Here is a 24,194-nt window from a genome sequence, read left to right as displayed (position 1 = left end):
CATCACTGACTCAATGGACGTGAGTTTGAGCAAGCTCCAGGAGATAGTGAAGAACAGGGAAGCCTGGTGTGCTGCAGTCCAGGGGGTCGCAAAGAGTCATACACGACTGAGCAACTGAACAACAACAATATCAGGTGGCATATAGTCTATGGCCCATAGGAATTCAGAAGGAAGATGAGTAGGAAGTGGCCTGCGCAGGGAAGACCTGACACCAGCTGATGCTTCTGGAGTACTTATTCTATGCTGGGCTCCGGGTTGAATGCTTTACACACATTACGTTACTGTTCTTATCTACCCTGTCCTACAGGCACCGACATATAAGTAAATGCCTCAGCTACAAATAAGGAAACTGAGGTAGGGAGGTGAAGTAATTTCCCTGAAGTCACAGTGTTATAAAATCTACAAACTTGTAATTTGAACCCACGTCTGTCTGATTGGCTAGCCTACAGCAATCACCCCACCATTCTGCCTTAGAGAACAAAGGAGAGACTTAGCTGTGAAAATAGGGTTTGCATTTTATTTCCTGTCTCATTCCAAAATGAATCTATAGCTGCTAAATATGAGCTAGGCTATGCCTGAGAAGATGACTAGGATTTAAGGATGAGGTAGGTGTTTCAGGTTAGGAAAGCAGCTATTTGTGGACTGTAAGGCAGACTTGTTCCTGGGCAGAAGCAGTGAGCTGACTAAATTGGTGGATGGATCTGGAGCTGGGTTAGATGGGTAAGTGGATATAATGCGTGGAGGGCATTCAGTGCCAGGAAGAATTGTTGGGTGTCAATGTGCTAGAAGACAAGGAGAGGTTGAAGGGTTTATGAACTGGTCAGGACATGACTTGATTAAAGGAACGTTCATGGGGACAGGTTTTGCACTAAGCAGATGAACGGAACTGTAGGATTTCTTCCTGTCTGCTCTGGTACCTCTCAAACAGCTGACCATCCTCTGGGACAAATAGCCCATCGGATGCAAACAAAGCAGAGTGGAGACCAAGTTGGGAAAGAAGAGCTTGTTGCTGTTGTTTTTAATATTTATTTATTTATTTGGCTGCATCAGGTCTCAGTTGCGGCATGCAGGATCTTTTGTTGTGATGCATGGACTCTCTAATTGTGGTACATGGGCTAAGTAGTTCTGGCTCACGGGCTCAGGGGTTGAGGCACGTGGGCTGTCTAGCTGTAGCACATGGGTTCCAGAATGGGCGTCCTGAGTAATTGAGCTGCACAGGCTGAATTGCTCTATGACATGTGGGATCTTAATTCCCCAACCTCTGATTGAACTGGCGTCTTCTGCATTGAAAGGCAGATTCTTAGCCACTGGACCATGAGGGAAGTCTCTCAGAAGAGTTTTAATGAAAGATCCAGGGTAATTTCTAGGGCTGCAGTGTTTGGAACAGGGCTTACAGACTACTGGGGATAGAAGAATAGAAGAGTGTGGCCACTCCTGGGACTGGGGGAAGGTGGTTTTGAGAGAGCATTACCTTGGTGATAACACACAGGCTGGACCATTAAGCAGTCCCTAACACATTTCAGAGGAAGAGAAGCACTGTAGGTCAAAAATCCATCTGGACAGGGAGTAACACCGTGAAAGAGACTTGGGGGTCTTAGCCGTCATCAAGTTCAATGACAGAACAGAGCTGCTTCACAGTCTAAGAAGCTAAGGTAAGCGCCTTAAAAGATGCAGTAACTTAGAAGTGTTGCACTTCCAGCTCCAGACTCTATCCTGAGAATTTGTCTGGAGGCCAAGCTCTACACCTAGCACTTCACAACTGGGGGTGATTTTGACCTGCATTTGGTCAAAAAGGGGAGATTTGGCAAAGTCCGGGAGAGTTTTGGTTGTCACACTGGGAGGGAATGCTACTGACTTCTAGTGGGCAGAATCCAGGGCTGTTAAACATCCTACACAGCACAGGACTGCCCCTGCCTCTGCCCCTGCCTCTCACAACAAATTCCAGATTATCGACAAGTTATCAATACAGTCAAGCCTGAGAAACCCTGCTCTAGAGGATGAGGCAACCAGGGCATGGTTAGTGGTTGTGACAGTTTTTACAACAGTGTCAATAGGAGCAGTTGAAGAAAGTAGGAATGTTTATCCTGGAGAGGATTTAGAGACCTAGGAAATAACTTAGAGAAGTGGGAAGAGCTGAACTGTTCCAGACCAACTTCCTGAATTTCTACCATCACTGACCCTAACTGTTGTAATGAGAGTCCAACCAACTCTGGACTTTTCCAATGCTGGAAAATTAGGAAAATCAGAAAAATCATTGTAATAAAAAACACTTACATAGTATTTACTGTATCTCAGGCACTCTTCTAAGAGCTGTACATGTACCAACACATCTATTTGTTACAGCAAACCCATCGTGCCTATTTTATAAATGGAGAGACTGAGGCACAGAGAAAAGGGTAAGTGACTTGCTTAAGATCACTAAGCTTAGCGAGCAGCAGGTCTTAAATGCCGTACATATTGCTATGCTGCATTGGAAAGAGACAGACCTGGGCTCAATCCCAATTTACCACTTAGTAGCTGAGTAACAATTGGACTGCTACTTCACCTCTCTGAGCCACAGTTTCTTCATCCTGCAGAACAGGGATAGGAAGATGACAAATACTTACTGGTTCTTTCAAAGAGTGATGAATGTAGTTCTCACTGCAACTCAAGGACAGATATATTTATTACTCTTATTTTATACACACGAGGATTTTGTGGCTTAGAGAGCTTGAGTGACATGCCCAGGGCCATGCAGCGAGGAAGTGGAGTGTCAGGATTTATTCATTTTTTATTTTATTTTAAAAATTTTTTTTTGAGTGTCAGGATTTAAATCGACATTTGTCTGACTTCAGAACCTGTTTTTAACCACAAAGCCATTACATTTGCAAGCTTGTTGCAAATATGTTGCCTGGAACATATTAAGCAATCAACGATAGCTATTTATGATTGTATTAGAAATCATAGTTATTATCCTCATGACCAGCTCAACCAGGTGCACAGAAGGCAGCACAGTATTCTAGACAAAAGAACAAGATCAGCAGAAAATGAATGATGTAGTGGCTTGTGTGCGGATCACAAACTCTCCGCCAGCTATTCCATAATCCTGAGCTTCAGCCTCCCCGGTAAAGCGGTGTCACGATTGATTCATTTGTCCTGCTCTCAGCACAGTCTACTATTCATAGCACAGGAGTGGGAGGAGTGGGGACAGTGTGAGGCTAATTTAATGTCAAGGTTTCATAGCCCATACATTTCACAGTCATAATAAAAAAAAAGAGGAATGCAGCGCCTTGTGCAAAATGGGAAAAGTCACCACATACTTACATACTGCACTGTGAATAAAACTACAGCTCACCTGATGGTTAATTCCACCGGGAAAGGATTTTGTTTTAAAACAATTGCCTGATTTCATAGTAGGGAATGCTGTGTGAGTGTTTCCCACAGAGCGAGGGTGGCATCTGCCTAGCTGGAGGGCTGGCAGCACACCGAATCTGCCTGCAGTGGGTTCTGAAACATGGAATTGTGGCTAATGGGATGGCAAACAGGATGAGACTCAGAGTTGCTTGCCGTGATGGAGGTAGGTACCAAGGGCAATGGGAGCCCTGGGCAGGAGACCATCAACTGCCTAGGTAGGGGAGAATGATCAGAGTGACCCTTCACAGGGAGGGGCTATTTGAATTGGGCCTTGAGGGATAAATAGGAGTTTGTCAGATGGAGAAGGGGGGAAGGTATACAGACCAGAGAACGAGAGCACTGCAAAAGGTCTATGACCTGGGAACTCATGGCCACTCCTGAAATATTCCATGGCTGGTTGTGGCAGGAGCTCACGGAGAGAAGCCGTGGAGTGAGGGAGATAAGGCTGGAAATGTGGGCTGAAAGCACCTCATAAAGGGCCTGCAGTAGGCTTCTGGGCAGTGTGGTACATAGTGGAAAGGATTTCTTGCAGTGTGAGTAGAAATGTCTTGGGGTTTGGAGTGAACTGACTCCAAGCTCCATTACTTGTTGTCTCTGTAACTCTGGACAAGTTAGTCTACCTCTCTGAGTCTCAGCATCCATGTTTATAAGATGAGAAAATAATGCCCATCCCAGAGGGCTGTTGATAGGATGAAACAAGATGAAGTATAAATTCCTGGCACAGTCACAGCATATTGTAGGCTCTCGTCAATATTAATCCCCCCTTTTTGGATAGTTTGGTGGGGGGAGTTGTTTCCCACCACAGAGATTTCATCTGATTTCTCTCTTAGAACAGTAACTCCAATAGATTGTTTTAGGGATAGACTGGAGGCAGAAAGAAGACTCCACTTAGGAGGTTGCTTTGCTGGTCTTGAGCTATTCATGTTGGATTTTAATAGCTTCAGTTTCAGGGCTTTACATTCTTATTACCAGGAACCAGGCCCTGGGCTATCACCTGTGGCTCCACCATTTGGACCCCTCTGAGAAGACTGAATAATGAACTGTCTGAGCTTCTTTAGTTTTTCTAAGGTTGAAGGTGTACAATTTAAACAAGTTCAGATTTATTTGGCCACATGCAAATTGTCTCATTCCTGCTCTCCATTTCATTCATTCATTCACTTGTTCATTCACCAATTTATTTGTTTGTTCATTCATTTATCAGGCAAGCATTTATTGCATATTAGCCAATACCTGGGTTGTGAGGGTTTGGAGACACAATTGCCCACTCTCCCATCTGGTTTTATCGATCAGAATTTGAAGAAACCATGATGCCATCCCCTCCCAGGGCCCACACATCACTGAGGCTACCCTTGGATCAGGTGGACCCATTCCTGGCCTTTTTGAAAGATAATTAGCTGGACAGAGAACATGGCCCAGTGAAAACAGCCCTAGCTGGAAAACTACTGCCTTGTGCCACACTCTTTCAAACTCCCAATTTTCTAAAATCTCAGCAAGAAATTGTAAATCTGAGATCAGATATCCTGAACTATCTCTGCGAAAGAGGTCAGAAAAAGATAGATGGAAAGCAATGGCTGGTGGGCAGCACTGCTTCTTACTCCTAATTGGACTTGAGTAAATATACCCAGAGAATAAAGTGGATTTCTCAATTTGATAAATCATGGAATCTTATCTCAAGTCATGAAAATTTAGAGAATTAACCGAGAGAAACTATATGGATGTAGCCAAACAATCATGCTATCACCGAATTTAAAGAGTGGAATCTACAATGTTAAAACTTCCACATCTCAGTAAGAACTCCTCAAACACTTCCCTTTCCTCCCCAGTCCAGATCATTGTCTCTTCCTCTTGCAGGCCACTGCACAAGCCTCCTCACAGGTCTGCAAGCTATGGTGCAGACACCTTGCCGTCCATTCTCCATGCTGTCCTCAGCGTGCTCTCTGAAGGCAGAGAGGAGAACCCCAGCCCCTCTCTGTTCAGGTGCCTCGCTGCCTCCCAGTCTCCCTCCGGGGGGTTCAGGCTGCTAGCTGGGTGTCAGGCTGCTCCAAGCTGACCTCCCCTGAACTCCTCCTCTGACTGCTCTCCCTCTCCCATCCCATCTTTATTACACAGCAGGATGAAACTGGGACACAGTGCTGTGACTCTCTAGCTGAGAGTTGTTTTCTTTTCCATCCCCATTTCCTTCAAGTCCAGCCGACCACTTCTTCCTAGCACCTTTCTCTGCCTCTTCCACCAGAGGGAGTGCCCTTACCTGCAGGGTCACCTCTGTATTCTAACGCCTCTCATGGCATTTTCAATGTTGTGTTCTACTTTATTGGATACTGTGTCTTTCTTACCTGCAGTGACCTTCACACATAAGGACATGGACTCTGCCTTCTAGTTCCTTGTTTCTCCGCGGCCAGGCACAGTGCCCAGCACATGATAGACAACTCCATATGTGAGGTGTTTTGTCTTTTTTTTTTAGTTGAATTAAATGATGAAATGGAAGGGAGGGGAACAGGTGCTCTAAAATAGAAGACAGGAAATAAAACAGACCAAATCTGACTCCTCAGCTAACAGTCAATATCCCTCTGTTATGGGGGCTTCTTTGTACAAGCGGGTCGGAACTGGGCCCTGATAACCACCCAGTCTTTGCCTTTGTAGCCTATTGCTTTAGACTGTGGGCTTTGGAGCCAAACTAGCTGCAATGCCAGGCCTGAGACTTTCTGTGTGACTGGAGGCTAGCGACTTAACTTTCCATACCTTGGGGTTTTATCTGTAAAACTAGGGCAGTGATGATCGCTAATTATAAAGGTTTGTCATGAGAATGAATGAAAAAGTCCTTGTGGAGCACTTGGCCTAGTGGCTGGCGTAATGAGCATGGAACAAAATTCAGCTATTATTACAGAGCTCACTGCCAAGCAAACTTGGTCATGGGACAATCAAGAGCATAATCACTGAAATAATATTATGTTCTTGGTGGAATGTGCACACACATCCGCAGGAGGACTTTAGATTTGTTGGGTAAAGTTTTTGATGAGATTCTCAAGGATGTGGCTTAGATGCCAGAGACATGATTGGGCAATAGGTGTGGTGGTGGAAATGCTTTTATAGGGGCTCTAGGACTAGCTAACTCTCAAGTCTTTGTAGGATGTTCAAGGCTATGGCTAGATCCACATTACTGGAAATACAAAAAGGGATGGGTCTGTGGGAAAGAGAGGAGGTCAGACTATTAGTATCCAGGTGGAGGGCTTTGGCAAGGAAAGTGAGTTTTCAAAGCTGAACTTCTGATCTACTTTTCTGTATAGTGTGTGATACAGCCCTCTCCTTGACCTTCCTAAGAGGTCCTCTGTGGAGTTCTCGTCACTCTCATTGCTATTGGAACTTACGTGCAGAGTCCATCATGTGAAGTGCCAGGTAGGATGAAGCACAAGGTGGAATCAAGATTGCCCTGAGAAATATCAATAACCTCAGATATGCAGAAGATACCACCCTAATGGCAGAAAATGAAGAGGAACTAAAGAGCATCTTGATGAAGATGAAAGAGGAGAGTGAAAAAGTTGGCTTAAAACTCAACATTCAAAAAATGAAGATCATGGCATCTGGTCCCATCACTCCATGACAAATAGATGGGAAAACAATGGAAATAGTGATAGATTTTATTTTCTTGGGTTCCAAAATCACTGTGGATGGCGACAACAGCAATGAAATTAAAAGATGCTTACTCCTTGGAAGAAAAGCTATGACAAACCTAGATAGTGCATTAAAAAGCAGAGACATTACTTTGCTGACAAAGGTCCATGTAGCCAAAGCTATGATTTTTCCAGTTATGTACAGACATGAGAGCTGGCGAATAAAAAAGCTGAGTACTAAAGAATTGATGCCTTCAAACTGTGGTGCTGGACAAGACTCTTGAGAGTCCCTTGGACTGCAAGGAGATCAAACCAGTCAATCCTAAAGGAAATTAACCCTGGATATTCATTGGAAGGACTGATGCTAAAGCTAAAGCTCCAATACTTTGGCCACCAGATGTAAAGAGCCGGCATTTGAAAAGACTCTGATGCTGGGAAAGATTGAGGGCAAGAGAAGAAGGGGACAACAGAGAATGAGATGGTTGGATGGCATCACCAACTCAATGGATATGAGTTTGCGTAAACTCAGGGAAATAGGGAAGGACAGGTAAGCCTGCTGTGCTGCAGTCCATGGGGTCACAAAGAGTCGGACGTGACTGAACAACAACAAGGGGGAGAAATGTGAAGTCTGGGCTCCACGTGGTTGGTGAGAGTAGTGATGTCCTCAGGAGGCTAGCCACATCTGGGCTACAGATAATGTCAACCCAACATGAGAGGTTCAATGAGAAAGGCACATTGGGTTCACAGAGGCCAGAGAGGCAAAGGCTGCCTTGGTTGCTGCTACAGAGGATGAGGATCTTGCCATTGCTAAATGTAGAGTGAAACAGTGCAATAGAGTCAAGTTCGAGTATCTTGTGACTGTCCTTCAGGAGTGCTGGCAGTAGATAAACTAACATGCATTACTGGACATCTCGGGGAACATCCTTCACACTGTATCCAATGAGGCCGTTTCCAGCTGGGGCAGGTAAGGAGCATCTCACCTGCCCAAAGACTTGATGTGGATAGCTCTGTGTGCCTGAAATGCCAGATGGGACCAAAAGACACAGCACTAGAAAACCTCAAGAGCCTCCATGATAGTATAGACTAGTTAATGGGTCAAGCACTTGGATGCCCTAACTCAAATTTAAGTTCACACCCAACTATTCCTAGACATGGTTTACTTTTTTCACTTTCAGATATCTAACTTTAGGTACTTACTACCTGCCAAATGTTGTGTTAAGCGCTTTACTTGCATCCTTTCTTTTCATCCTCCCTGAAACTTAAGTTTGATAAAATTATTAGCTCTCTGCTACAGATTAGAGATTCCCTGATGGCTCAGCAGTAAAGAATCTGCCTTGAATGCAGGAGACACAGGAGATGTGGGTTTGATCCCTGGGTCAGGAAGATCCCATGCAAGAGGAAATGGCAACCCACTCTAGTATTCTTGCCTGGAAAATTCCTTGGACAGAAGAGCTTGGCGGGCTACAGTCCGTAGCATTGTAAAGAGTTGGACATGACTGAGCATGCATGCATGCACTACTACTCAGAAAACTGAGGTTGAGAAAGCCTAATTGATCCCTACAGGGTCACACAGCTTGAAAGTAGTGGAGCTAAAGTCTGCACTCCACCAGGTCTCTTGGAATCCAGAGCCAGAAAACTTAATAACTATGATAACTGGTTTGGGAGGGATCAGAGATTATCCAGTTCAATTGACTGTAAACCTAGAGAGAGAAACTCATAGTTGGGACTAGGAGATCATTTTTGTTCTGTTGGAGGCACTTCTGTGTGACACTGGGCAAGTTACAGAACCTTCCTCAGCTCCAGTTTTCTTTTCCAAAAGTAGAGAATGGAAGAGTTAACATTCTGTTTACCTCATAGGTTTGTTTTAAGGCCTAATATAAGGAGCGGAACAGGATGAAAGCTACCACTTTGTCTTAAACAGACAGCAAGCATATTCTAGTCATCTTTTGTGGAGTAATTTCTGGTACATCTAGCCAAATGTGATTAACAAGGAAAAATTTAATATAGAACCGCTCCCTTTTCTGACTCACTAAGAAAATGAGATAATCTTGAATATTGCATTAAAATAAATAATTTAAAAGTTGGGTTTAATTTTTGGCTGTTATACGATAAGCCTTTTCATATGCATTTAATCTCCAGTAAAACAAAATGAGACTCCCAGCTGGTGAAGTGATTGTCTCCAACCACACAGCTAATAAGTAGTGAGGATTTGAACCCAGTACTACCTGGTTTTACCTCTAGGAGCTTTTGCATTCAGCAAGGACTTAGACCAGATTCATTCAATTTGCTTATAGAAGTGAACAAGTCTGTCTTCATAGAGCCCCACTGTTTGAAATGAATTTACCGTAACATGCCTGGGAAGGCACTAATTTCTCCAGGCACTCAAATGGAAGAGATTCTGCTTTATCCTCCGCATGTCAAGGTCTAAATCTTTAGCAAAATCCAGCCTCTGCTAAACAAATTAACCAGCTCTAAATCATAGAGGATCCAACAGAAACAGAAGACATAGGTATCATTTGCTGAGGGATAGCTTTCATTCCAAGAGAAGGAGAGGGACAGGGAGGCTTGGCCAGCTGCAGTCCATGGGGTCATAGAGTCAGACACGACTTGGCAACTGAACAACAACAACAGCTTGCATAGCTTTGAGGTAAAGGAAGAATTACATTTGAAAAGATGATGAACTATATTGAGTGTGCCGCATTCAAAACAAAACAATGACATGAGATGAGCATGTAAACAACAAACTGAGAAAATAATTCGACCAAAAATGGCTGAACATTCAACCACATGATTCATGCACGCTGTTGTTGCTGATTGGTCCTTAAGTCATGTCTGACTCATTTGTGATCCTAGGGACTACAGCCCACCAGGCTCCTCTGTCCATGGGGTTGTGCAGGCAAGAATATTTGAGTAGGCTGCCATTTCCTTCTCCAGGGGATTTCCCAATCCAGGGATTGAACCCGTGTCTCCTGCACTGGGGAGTCTCACTGAGCCACCAGGAAAGCCCATACATGCCTATGATGGAGCAATTCAAATTTTAAAAGAAAAATAAAACCCAAGGTCTCAATAGGTCAGTGACCTAAAGACATGAAGAGAAAATTTACAGAGAACAAAATACAAATGTTAAACACTTATTCTGAGAAACAATTTTTCCTGAATAATAATCAAAGAATTACAGATTAAATAATTTTTATCATCATAATAACATACAATATTTTATAGTTCTTAACATTTACTAAGTGCTTTATATATATAAATTTTCTTAATCTCAAAAATTTTCTTAGGAGATGGTGCTATTTCCATTTCATAGATGCAGAAACTGAGGCCAGGTGATGTTCAGTAACTTGATCCAATCAGATAACTAGTTAGGGTATAACTGAGGTTTAAACCCAGACACTTTGGTTCTTACATCCAGGTTACATTTAGGAAATTAACAAAAATAAAAATACTTGAAAGTATTTTTACTTTTTAAAATATTCAGTGCCAGTAAAGTTCTTGAGAGAATCAAGGCTGGTTTCTTTATAAACTGGTACAACTCTTTTGAAAAGCAACATAGCAATAGGTAGCAGTAGCGATAAAAACACATGTTTTATCATGGAAACAACCTAAATGTCCATCAACATTTAGGATAAAGAAGATGTGATACATCTATACAACGGAATACTACTCAGCCATGAGAAAGAATGGAATACTGTCATTTGCCACATCATGGACACAACCAGAGATTATCATACTAAGTGAAGTCAGAAAGAAAGACACATATTATAGGATATCACTTACATATAGAATCTAAAATATGGCACAAATAAACCTACCTACAAAACAGAAACAGACTTACAGACATAGAGAACAGATTTGTGGTTGCCAAGGGTTGGAGGAGGGAGAAGGATGGACTGAGAATTTGGGGTTGGCAGATGTAAGCTGATCAGATGTAAATGGGCCATGATATCAAATAGTGAGGAGCATGGTTTAGAAAATTAATGCATATTAGCCTCTGGATCTATATAAAGTCATTACCAATAGTATTAACTGAAATCCATTAAAATATATTAAATGTTTATTCTTTCTTAAATAAAAAATTAATAATATAAACTATTAGTTTCATAGATATTTAAAATGTGTCTATTGCAAACCATTGATGAACAAGAATGTACAAACATTCAAATAGTTGCATTAGCAAACTGGGATTTAAAGTTGATTTCTTTATCAAAAAAAATTTTTTTTTGTTTAAATAGACATTCAACATTTATTTCTATTAAGAGAATTTTCTAAAAAGAAAAGGACAGAGAAGGAATATTTCATATAATAAACAAGTATTTGGAGATTCAATTTTCCATGTTTTAAAAGCTGTGTACCCTAATAAATTTCCCATACTACTTATCATATGGGTTTACCCACACTTTGGTATTCTCCTGATAGAGAATTTGGAATTTGAGATAACTGATCTTTTTTGTTTGCTTTTGTTAATGTTAAAGAGTTGACTTACCTAAAAAAATCATTCATTCATATATTGAATAATATATTTTTTGGAGACAATGTGATGTTAGGACCATGGCTCATATGTTTTAATATATTCAATATACATTTTATAAACAGTATTTCTTTTCTTTGGCCTATGAGCTATACTGAAAGCTGACCCAAAGATGCCCAATTTTCCTGTGGATTTCTAAAATCAGAAACTAATGAATAAAATTCTATCTATTTCAGAAAAAATGTAGAAATTTTGCTTTCAGTTTTCATTAATATATCTAGTTCAGAAGTAAAAAGATAAATGGATGAATCTGAAAAAGAAGGATGGCTGAAATCAAAAAAGTGATTCTAGAATGGAAACCATATTCCATCCATAATTCAAATTGATTCTAGAAATGGATGGGTTAGGTAAAATTAACGACTGGATCCTGAACTTGGAGAAGCAGCCACTTTAGAGGAAAAGTCATGAGTGTGGGGTCAGAGAAAACAGTTCTTTACCTTCTACTACTTTGGGGAATTGCATCTTTGCATCCATATCTGTAGAATTGAAAGGCATAATCTCAAACTCATAGGTAAAAAGGATTAAGTAAGAGCACCCACTTCATCATTCTTTGCACCCTCTTATTTTACAGGTGAGGGATGTAAGTCTAGCATGGTGAAAATGGACTTGGAACCCACATGTCTTGCTTGAGTCAGTATTCTTCAAGGACAAAAGCTGGGAACCCGGGTTCTGGAGTAGGAGGGCTGTTAGAGTTTTGGTTCTGCCAGCCTCTGACACCACGACCTTGAGCAAATTGCATACATTCTCTGTCTCAGTTTCCATATCTGTAGAGTGGGGACAGTAACTGTCTAATTCAAGATAAAGTATGGTAATTAAAAAGTCAGACTAAGGGTGGTATCTGGCACATTGCAAGCTCTCAGTAATTGTTCCCTATTATAAGCAGTGGTCCCCAAACCAATTCTTACGACTGTCTATATTTGACACTCAGTAAAATTTTACACTTGGGCCATCACTAGAGGGAGTATTGGCAAATTATATCTCAGACATCTTGGAGTAGGGAATTTCTGCAGTGGGGGAGGGCTTAAAAGGAAGAGAAAGAGGAGATGGGGGTTCAGGAAAAAGTTGGGCGTGGAGGTGTGGTTCTGATGGAGGAGACTGGCAAAAAGTGAGCATGAAGGCAGTGCAACACCCTGGTAATAGCATCATTTGTTGAGCACTTCTTGTATGCCAGGCTCTGCGCCTCATCCTTAGATTCTGCCTCTGAAAAATGGGAGTAATAATTATAGTTCCTTTATAAGAGTTGTTGTGAGTACTTTGTGTGATACTATGAGTCAAAGTACTGCCAGTTCTAGATCTGGGAGACAAGGGCCTAAAGACCTATGGATGGTCTTTGTAACATTGTACAGGAGGCAGTGACCAAAACCATCCCAAAGAAAAAGAAATGCATGAAGGCAAAGTGATTGTCTGAGATGGCTTAGCAAACAGCTAAGGAAAAAGGGAAACAAACGCAAGGGAGAAAGGGAAAGATATACCCAACTGAATGCAGAGTTCCAGAGAATACCAAGAAGAGAGAAGTTCTTAAATGAACAATGCAAAGAAACATGGAAAATAATAGAATGGGAAAGACTAGAGATCTCTTCAAGAAAATTAGAGAGATCAAGGAAACATTTCATGCAAGGATAGGCATGATAAAGGAAAGAAACAGGACGGACCTAACAGAAGCAGAAGAGACTAAGAAGAGGTGGCAAGAATGCACAGAAGAACTATACAAGAAAGGTCTCAGCTACACAGATGCTAAGCTATTTAAAATCCTAAAAGATGATGCTGTTAAAGTGCTGCATTCAACATGTCAGCAAATTTGGAAAACTCAGCAGTGGCCACAGGACTGGAAAAGGTCAGTTTTCATTCCAGTCCTAAAGAAGGACAATGCCAAAGAATGTTCAAACTACCGCACTATTGTACTCATTTCACATGCTAGCAAGGTTATGCTAAAAATCTTTCAAGCTAGGCTTCAGCAGTACATGAACCAAAAACTTCCAGATGTACAAGGTGGGTTTCAAAAAGGCAGAGAAGCTAGAGATCAAATTGCCAACATCCATTGGATCATAGAGAAAGCAAGGCAGTTCCAGAAAAATATCTACTTCTGCTTCATTTTCTATGCTAAAGCCTTTGATTGTGTGGATCACAACAAACTGGAAAATTCTCAAAGAGCTAGGAGTACCAGAACACCTTACCTGTCTCCAGAGAAACCTGTATGCAGGTCAAGAAGCAACAGTTAGAATCTTACATGTAACTACAAACTGGTTCAAAATTGGGAAAATAGTACAACAAGGCTATATATTTTCACCCTACTTATTTAATGTCTGGAGAAGGAAATGGCAACCCACTCCAGTATTCCTGCCTGGAGAATCCCATAGACAGAGGAGACTGGCAGTCTACAGTCCATGGGGTTGCATAGAGTTGGACACAACTGAGCAACTAATACACACACCTATTTAACTACTATGCAGAGTACATCATACAAAATACTGGGCTGGATGAATCACAAACTAAAATCAAGATTGCTAGGAAAAATATCAACAACCTCAGACAAGCAGATGATACCACTCTAATGGCAGAAAGTGAAGAAGAACTAAAAAGCCTCTTGATGAGGGTGAAAAAGGACAGTGAAAAAGCTGGCTTAAAACTGAACATTCAAAAAACTAAGATCATGGCATTTGGTCCCATCACTTCATGGCAAATAGAAGGGGGAAAAGTGGAAACAGTGGCAGATTTCATTTTCTTGGGCTCCAAAATCACTGTGGATGGTGACAGCAACCATGCAATTAAAAGAGGCTTGCTCCTTGGAAGAAAAGATATAACAAACCTAGATAAGTTTGTTAAAAAGCAGAGACATCAGTTTGCCAACAAAGTCTGTATAGTCAAAGAATGCTTTCTCCAGAAGTCTTGTATGGATGTGAGAGTTGGACCATCTTTATGGTCCAACTGAGGCTGAGCACCAAAGAATTGATGCTTTTGGTGCTGGAGAAGACTACTGAGAGTCCCTTGGACGGCAAGGAGATCAAACTAGTCAATCCTAAAGGAAATCAATCCGAAATATTCATTGGAAGGACTGTTGCTGAAACTGAAGCTCCAATACTTTGGCCACCTGAGTGAAGAGCCAACTCATTGGAAAAGAATCTGAAGTTGGAAAAGATTGAAAGCAAAAGGAGAAAGGGGTAGTAGAGGATAATATGGTTAGATAGCATCACTGACTCAATGGACATGAATCTGAGCAAACTCTGGGAGACACTGGAGGACAGAGGAGCCTGGTGTGCTACAGTCCATGAGGTTGCAAAGTGTCAGACTCATCTTAATAACTGAACAGCAACAGCAACAACCTGTGTCAAATATTTGAACAGTGAGTGCCTGACATACAATCAGTTGTTACTATTATTACTGTTAAATCCCTCATGTTTCAGATGAGGAGTGCTTAGTAACACAAAGCATGGAGTTACTAAGTGGCAGAAACCACTTGTTTTCTGTCTGTGAGGCTCTAACTACACAGAGTGCTCAAGGCAAGTAGAGTCCTCCATCCTCCTCCTTGCACTTAGCCCTGCCTCTCAACCTTCCAATGATGTCAAGATGGGCTCTGCCATCACTTGGACCTGGAAGCGAGTCTTGGCTGTGTAATCTAGGCAATTCACTTCCCCCACAACTCCTTTTGCTCATCGTTGAAGTGGAGGATGGTATATTTCATAGGAATTTCATGGGAATTCAATAAAATGTTCTGAGTACAGCTGTTTAGCCCAGTTGGCAGATGAAAAGTACTCAGTGGGTATTACGTTGTTATTGTAAAGTGGGCTCTTGGGTTCTTCTCGACTAAAGTTCCCAGCCACTGACATTTCCATACTTAACCTTTATACTGGAACAGTCTGTGACAAAAGGAAACTCTCAGAAACCTAGGCTTTGACAGCTCTCTCACTGTCTTTGTAATATGCCGTTTTTTAATTCAACACCGTGTGAAGCAATGTGGCTATCTCTTCCGGCTTCTAAATTCATTGATGGTATCAGTCGGTGATGAAATGTCAGAGCACTTGGATCCAACTGTCCCACTGCTGGTCTCCTGGCTTTCCCTGGGTGAACGGTAACATTTTCAAATGGATAAAAATCTCCAGGCAACGTCGCTCTCCTCCTCCAGAGCAGATTTATTACGGAGTGGTTGGCATTTCCACATGCTCTGCGTTTGTCAGTGTCAGATTCGTATGCGTTCTTAGGTCTCTATACATATACAGGCATAATTTAAATGGCAGGCAAACAAAGGCTATTTTTCTAGCTTGGAGATATTCCAAAAGATCTTTGCATTTCATCTATTTTTAAATGTTTGTGCAATTTAAAAGTATGGTAATATCAAATGGTACAGGGGAAGACTGAATATTCAGCTTCCAGCAACTGATCACATGCCACGTGCCAGGCACTTTATATGGAATATTTTACTTAACTGTGGGATGCATATGCATTATTTTTGGTCTGTATAAGGGGAAACTGAGGCTCAATGAGATGAGCTACTTGTTAAAGTCACACATACACACACATGAAAATCATACTAGTTGAGAGTGATGAGTGTGGGACAAACCACTTTGATTTTATATTGTCTCTTTTTGTCATTTTATCATAGCATCTTTGGCAGAATAAACTATTTACAGAGCACCTTACCATATGCCAAGCACCCTGCAAGTATCTGGTGATACAGAAGTGGAAAAAACAAGCAGCAATTCTTGCCTTCAAGGAACTTACACTCTAGTGGACAAACAATACATTCTGGGATGTAGTGAACAGTTCACCTTCTTTGGATAGGATGAGATGGAAGAGAAGGCAGCATGCAAGGATGGCTGAGAGCATGGTTTCTGTTCCTTCCCAGATAGCACCAGGATGAGACATGTTCAGGGTAGGCCTTTGATGAAAGTTTGAAAAGAGTGATGGTGCATCAAGCTGCGACAGTTCCAACCAATTCACTATTTTCTCCCCTGCCACATTTAGATTGCTCAGGGTTCAGATGGTAAAGAATCTGCCTGCAATGCAGGAGACCTGGGTTCGACTCCTGGGTTGGAAAGATCTAGAGAAGGGTGGCAATCCACTCCAGTATTCTTGCCTGGGAAATCCCAAGGACAGAGGAGAGTGGTGGGCTACAGTCCATGGGGTCACAAAGAGTCGGAAACTACTGAGTGACTAACACACACTATTGTTCTTCCAGGGCAAGTAGAGATAAAGTGAGCTATTGACATCCGTGGTGGCTCAGACAGGAAAGAATCTGCCTACAATGCAGGAGACCTGGGTTCCATCCCTGGGTCAGGAAGATCCCCTGGAGAAGGGAATGGCTATCCACTCCAGTATTCTTGCCTGGAGAATCCCATGGACAGAGGAGCCTGGAGGCTATAGTCCATGGAGTTACAAAAAGTCAGACATGACTAAGTGACACACACACACTCACTGAGCAGTGAGCCATGGGGCGAGGCATTGTCAGGGCAGTGAGGTTGGAGGAGTGGGAGTTTCAGGATGCATCGAGGAGGTGCTCAGTAAACAATAGTGGCACTCTGTGGCCACAAACACTCCTTTCCTCAAAATTCTGTAGTGGAGTGAATGGGAAAAGAACAACTTATCTTCCTGTTATTTTCAAAAGTAGTACTACTAACTAACATTGATGCAACCGTGTCTCTGTGTCAGGCAGTGTGCTACATACTCTGTGTGCACTGTCTCATTTAATTCCAAAAGAAAAAAATGAAATTGAGACTCAGAGAAGCTAGTGAATGGAGAAATTGAGATTCCACCCTGAATCTCTGCCACCCTACACTGAGCTGCCTTAGTTCCCCAGAAAGCTTTAAGGAGAATTAGAATTAATTCGTGATTTGCTCTGTGTCTTCTTATCCTTGCATCTCAAAGTGTGGTCTGTGGGCCAGCAGCATTAAGATCTTGTCAGAAATGCAGGGTCTCAGGCCCCAACCCAGACCTATGAATTAGAATTTGCTTTTCGCTGAGATTCCTGGGCAGACTGCAGCTTCAGATGCACTGCTCTGTATCTCTGCCCAAAGATATGACAAACACTCCAGAAGATGGTGGGCACATACTTCTCTCTGCCTCCAAAAATGATCATTTCTAGAATTGACTTGATGGCTATTGTTAAATTTAATCAAGAAGTGGAAGTTTTAAAAACTTGTCTGGGTGTCTGTTAAATAAAATGGAAATGGAAGAACCACCAAGTGATCTAAGAAGTTAGCTGAAATATAGAGGGAAATTTTCTGTTTCAAGGATGTTTTTCTAGGTTTTCTAGGAAAGGGGTGCTCATCATTAATGACTTTTTTTTAATGAGAATTAAGATCATATATTGGGAATTTCAGATCATATAAATAGCAGTTTGGAGAATCAATAGGGTGTGGGGTACAGCTCATTAACCTGATATAGGATAAAATGTGGTGGATTTGAGCTTTTATCCCAAATTGATCCACAAATTCACTTCATAGTCCTGGGCAAGTCAACAAAAGCTCTCTACCTGGTGGTCTTGGCCTGGGAACTTCAGAACAACGTGGGAGGGTTTTTATGCTATTATAAGGATTAAAAGGGAAACCAGTTTTAAAGGCAGGAATATTAAGTAGGTTCGTATTGTGGAACCTCAAAAATTCATATGAGTCGACTAAATTGTTAGTCCCTTTCATCAAGCAATAACCCAATCAATCAAGCCATTAAAAAGTATTTATTGGAAAGTTGCCGTGTGCTTGGAGCACAAAAGGAGGAATACTCCTGGGGTCAGACAGCAGTAACTATGAATCACTTTCAGTCTGCCCTCTGCTCCACAAACACTAAGTGGTGATGAGTTTGTAAAGATACTGCGACGACAGGACCTGGGCGCAGGGGAGTAGGTGGGTGGCTGGGAGACGACTCTGTTTCTTTTCCTGTTGGCTCCTGGCCTGACCCTTCTTGCCTAACATCCAGAGCACAGTTTTCCAAAGCCTGTTGAGCATCCACCCTGGAACTTGGATGGAGGTCAGGCGCCATGCTGTGAAGGCAGAGAAAGTAAGGGCTTGGAGTCCCTTAGCCCTTCTCTCCCTTCTCCACTCAGTCCCATTGGTTCCAACCAATGACCTGAGTGATTTCTTGTCTCCCTGCCCTCCACGTTACGTTCATTGGCTTGAGCCCTCTGTCTTTAGGCCTTCCTGATCCAGGACAGAACAGGTCCCTTGTGTCCTCAGCAACTTTTAATGGCTCCTCATCAGCTTTGCAAGTCCCACTGCCTTAGCCTGGCATTCGGGGTTCTCTGTGACTTGGCCTCACAGTCTTTCCAGCCTCTTGTTTCACTCTGTCTGTCTCTTCCCAATCTCCAGCCATGTAGATATGATCATCATGTCCATATATACCATGTGTATATCCAACTCCACACCTTTGTCCTTACGGTTCATTCTCCTTAGACTGCATCTTCTGACCCACTCCCCAACTCTCAGAATCTTCCTTCCACCTCTCGTAGGCTTACACTTGAACTCATGGAGGCTTGGTCTCCATGAAGACCTAGGAACCCTTTCCTTATTTTCAACTTAGAACCTTTCTGAGTCTGTCCCACATTATGATGGATCAAAATCTTGTTTTCCTTTGTCAGGCTGTGGGCTCCCAGAGCACAGTAGCCTTAACTTTGTGTCCTTGGAGGCTAACCCAGTCCATGCTTTTAATTGAAGAACACTCCTGAGCAAGGGTCCACTGTTCTTGGCATGCTACAAGGATCTATACGCTTAGTATAAAGAAGTGCCGGAGGGTCCCTTCATACTAAGACAGACACTAGCTGTGTGATAAAGGAAAGATGAATTAACCTCTCTGAGCCTGTATTATCCTTGGTAAAATGGAAGTAGCGATGACGCCTGCTTTACAGGGTTATTGCAAGGATGACTGTAAGTGTAGGAACAGGAGCTGTCTGAACGTTTACAGTTCGGTGACCTTTACCCTTTCTCTTCCCCAGGCCCCTTCCCTCCCACCAGACTTCTCCTGCACACTCTTCAGATCCTGAGGTCAACTCTGAGGTCACCCTTTCACCACGTGCTCCCACCCTCCCTCACACCTGGGGGAAGTGCCCCGGTGTGCCTCTTCAACAAGACCCTGGCTTTCCTCCGTCACTGGCTCATCTCACTGTGAGGTAGCTCCTTATAGACACATCAGTAACAAGGGCAAGAACAATAATTCTTATTGAATTCTTACTGTGTGCCATACTAAGTGGCACTCATACTAAGTGTTTTTCATGGTATCTTATTCAGTCTCCATAATGACCCTATGAAGTAATGTTTTTCCATTTTACAGGAGAGGAAACAGGGTAGACTAGATTTAATGAATTGTTCAAGATCACCCAGTTAGTGTCAGGTCTGGGATTCAAACCCAGCTTGGTCTAACTGGGAGCCCATGTTCTTAATGCCCAGCTCAATGCTCCCTGAACCAAGTTCCTGAATATGCTAAAGCAAACAAACCCCAAAAAGCAAAGACACAGAACAAAGCAATGTTTAAAATCAGTGCTTAGTAAATGGATAGGTGCTGTAAGAATATCCACCTTTCCTCCTTTTTTTATGCCCAGGAAGGTCTAGGGGAGATAAGGGAAGAGCCTCTTTCTCCAGCTTGCAGCATGGTTGGGACTGAGCTCATTAGAAAACCCACGGAAGTGAATTAAAGAAACACGGCTTGTGCCAGCCTACCTAGCCACATTTTAGGTTCCTGGGGCATATGGGCACCAGCTCATTTAAAAAGCATTTTTAACAAAAGCACACAACAGAAATGTTCAACATATGTTAGAGTAGGTAGGGATTCATGGAATCCTAAATCAACTTGCTTTTTATAGCCCTCTGGAAAGGGGCAAATGAGTGCAAGCCCTTTTCTCCTTCAGGGTACAGGAGGAGAGGCCAGGCTGAGAAGCAGGGCTGGAGTGGTCAATATCAGTGCTATGGATTGGAGGGTCCCAAGCCCCCAGCCCCCACCCTCTGACGGGTTCCCAGCCCCCAAGTCTCTCCCACCCACCTGCCACATCGTTTGAAATATGCCCTTCCATGCTCATTCTCTCCAAGACAGTGCCAACTCTAAGCAACCAAAAAAAGGTTTTTAAAAGGATGACATAAGTAATACATGCTAATTAGAAAATAGGTTTAAAGGGGAAAAATCATGCTTATTCCCACTTTTTTAAAGAAAACATTTTCATGTCTATCCTTCTAGTTATTTTTGTTATCGATTAGATGTGTACTAATATAATATGTATCCAATGTTACATATATGATGTAATATACACACATAGATATACATGTGTATATATATATATATATACATGTAAACACATATGTATATTTGTATTTATTTCCTTTACCAATTTTGATTATATTAAATGTTTTATAATTTGCCCCCCCATTTAATACTACCATTTCAAGTCAATAGCATACATTTACATCATCATTTTTAATAGCTCTGTGGTCTTCAGATGAATGGCTTATCATAATTTATTTAACAATCCAGTGTTGTTGTACATTTAGGTTGTCTAACCAGCTGCTGTTGTCATTAACACCTCCAGGAACACCCTCATTTACACCACTCTGAACACCTGTCTTATTACTTCTTAAAACAAATTCCCCAGGCACCCTATCTTAAAAACAAATGACAAATTACCACTGGGTGTTGTAATCACTATTTAATAGATTCCTGTGAACTTGTTCAGAGGCTTCTTATTTTTAATAACAGTTAAGAGCTCTGACAAAAAAAGGAGGCTTGTTGGGTGGGTGGCTGGGTGTTTGGGAGAAGAGGGGACAGAAGGAAGAATACCGTAGGGGTGTAAGAACATCACTAGAGGCAGGTAGGACTTGGTGCCAGTTCACTAACTCAGAATTGTAGGATCAGACTAAGGATACTGGATCAAATAAAAGAAAAACAATAACACCTCTTCCTCAAAAACAAAACAAAACCAGACAGCAGAGATGCAAAGCCTTCCACATTTTCCTCCCTAAATTGCAGTTTTGCCAATTTTGGACCTTTGGCCTGAAATCTTAGTGTGACCATCATTGTTGACCTTTTGGAAAATATCTTAGCAGTTAAAAAGCCACAAAAATATTTCCACTATTTGATTCAGTAAAGGTACTTCTGGAAATACATCCTAAGGAACAGGGACTTCCCTGGTGGTCCAGTGGCTAAGACTCCATGCTCGCAACGCAGGGAGCCTGGGTTCAATCCCTGGTTGGGGAACTAGAAACCACATGTTGCCACTAAATATCCCACATGCTGCAACTAATACACAGTGCAGTTGAATAAATAAATAAATATTTTAAAGAGATAAAAAAGACATTCTTTACAGACTTACTAAAAGTAAAAAACTTTTACTCAATGAAAATAGTCACAGTTAAGTTGATTATGATACAGCTACCTGCCAGAGTAGCATATATAGCCATATGATACTCACTAGCTATGTGACCTTGGGCAAATTATTTAACCTTTCTTATCTATTAAATGGAAAAGACCCTAATGCTGGGAAAGATTGAGGGCAGGAGGAGAAGGGGGCAACAGAGGATGAGATGGTTGGGTAGCATCACTGATTCTAACGAACTTGAGTTTGAACTAACTCCGGGAGAAAATGAAGGTCAGAGAAGCCTTGTGTACTGCAGTCCATGGGGTTGCAAAGAGCTGGACACAACTTAGTGACTGAACAACAACAGCAATCTATTAAATGGGGGTACTAATATTTGTTATTGTAGGCTTGTCGTCAGGATTGAGATAATATTTGAAGAGTACCCAGCATGATGTCTGATACATTATAAGGTCTGAATAAATAGCAGGTGTGTATACAAAGTATATGTTGCATTTATGGAAATTAGTGTGAGCTAATAAAAAGTTGCCTCCAAAATCATGTACCTGCCTGTCAGTCTTGGAGAATTCCCGCATCTGGAACTGAATATCTTTTGTCTCAGGATAGACTCTGTGACTTCCCAGTTTCAAGACCATGAGACTCAGTTATGTCAATGCCCAGAGGCGTCAAAACTTAGAGTCTATCCTCACTTTAAACGAAATTAATGAAAACCTGGGGTAGAAACTAAAGTGACAATTACTGAGAGAAATAGAAACATTTGTAGAACAGAGACATCTGTCCCAAACTATGATGCTTTCTTTGCCCAAAGGCAAGGAGCAGAGGAAGTCAAAGCAGAAGGTGAAGCTGCAATGTGGGATGAAATTACAGGGAACAACAAACCCTAATGAGAAAATTAACCCAAATGTTCATCGATGGAAAAATAGCTCGATGAAATGTGGTATATACATGAGATAGAATACTACCCAGGGTTAAAAAGGAATAGAATTCTGATGAATGCTCCAACATGGATGAACCTTTTATGCAAAGTGAAACAGAACAGACACGAAAGGACAAATACTGTAGGATTCCAATTATATGAGGTATCTGGGATAGGTAAATTCTTAGAGATAGAAAGTAGACTAGAAGTTACCAGGGGCTGGGTCGGGGAGGGGATGGGAAAGGACTTACTGTTTTACAGATATGGACTTCCCATTTGGGATGGTGGTAAACTTTTGGAAATAGATGGTAGAAATGGTGGCACAGCATTGTGAATGTCCTGAATGCCACTGAGTCGTACACTTAAGAGGGGTTAAAACTTAAAGTTCTATACTATGTATATTTTAATCATGAAAAAAATCCACCAGATTTAATGGGAGAGCGCATGGTTTTAACAGCATGAGTTCTGATGCCAGGCTGTCCGGATTCATGTTCTGGTTCTACCTTTCTACTAGACATGTGTCACTGGACAAAGTGCTTACATTTTTCATTACTCATCTGTCAAATGGGGACCATAATAATATCTACCTCCCAGAGTTGTCATGAGGAGTAAAGTGAGTCGGTCTATATAAAGTGTGTGCATGCTTAGTTGCTCAGTCATGTCCAGCCCTTTGTGACCCCATGGACTGCAGCGCGCCACTCTCCTCTGTCCATGGGCTTCCCCAGGCAAGAACACTGGGAGTGGGTTGCCATTTCCTTCTCCAGGGGATCTTCCCAACCCAGGGATTGAACACGAGTCTGCCGCGTCTCCTGCATTGCAGGTGGATTCTTTACCACTGAACCACCAGGGACGCTCTCTACATAAACTACTTTGTGCTGAAACAATCCTGGGCGCACAATGTGTCCTATATAATTGCTAGCCAAAAAAAGTAACTTTCTTAGTTTTTGTGTGAGATCAATACAATGAGGATCAGAAATGCAAAGTCAGTGGGACTGTAGTACTATCTTTGTGCAGCAGATCTAAAGGGAGTCATAAGGTTACTTGATAATCATGGAACCAGAAGAAAGGAGATAGAGAAATTGTGTATCTAATAGTTCCCAGCTAAGACAGCCTGATTTTATCATAGGGATTGATCTGTCGGCAACATTGAAAACACTCAAAACCCATTGACTAAAGCTCTGTATTTCCCAAGAGGGTGTGGGGCAGAGTGTCTGGGGCTTGCTTTGGTCACGGTCCTCTGTCAGCACTTCCAAGATTGACTGGCTCCTTTCCAAGCATGTGAAATGACAACTCCTTGGGGTGACCTGCCTCCTTCTGCTCCATTCTAACATGCATTGTCTCTACAGTTTAGTTCCTTGAGAGACTTGTATTTCTCAGGAAGGATATATGAGAAAAGAGAAAAAACAGCAGACTGATCTATTGGTAGTTGCAGAACTGTGAGTGAAATATTTAGAGTTCTGTTGC

General features: G+C 42.0%; 1 long non-coding RNA gene across 1 annotated transcript in view; it reads left to right on the top strand.

Moving 5' to 3' along the window:
• Positions 1 to 506: 506 nt before the first annotated feature.
• The window catches only part of LOC139037020 (uncharacterized), a 215,917-nt gene continuing 192,229 nt past the window's right edge, over positions 507 to 24,194 (top strand). Inside the window, exon 1 of the long non-coding RNA XR_011489800.1 lies at positions 507 to 720. This is a non-coding gene — a long non-coding RNA (uncharacterized lncRNA). The remainder of the gene's footprint in view (positions 721 to 24,194) is intronic.

Source organism: Odocoileus virginianus, chromosome 10, assembly GCF_023699985.2.
Source record: "Odocoileus virginianus isolate 20LAN1187 ecotype Illinois chromosome 10, Ovbor_1.2, whole genome shotgun sequence".
Taxonomy (NCBI): Eukaryota; Metazoa; Chordata; class Mammalia; order Artiodactyla; family Cervidae; genus Odocoileus; species Odocoileus virginianus.
The sequence above is the reverse complement of the archived record's forward strand: the minus strand, read 5'-3'. Positions and strand labels throughout refer to the sequence as shown.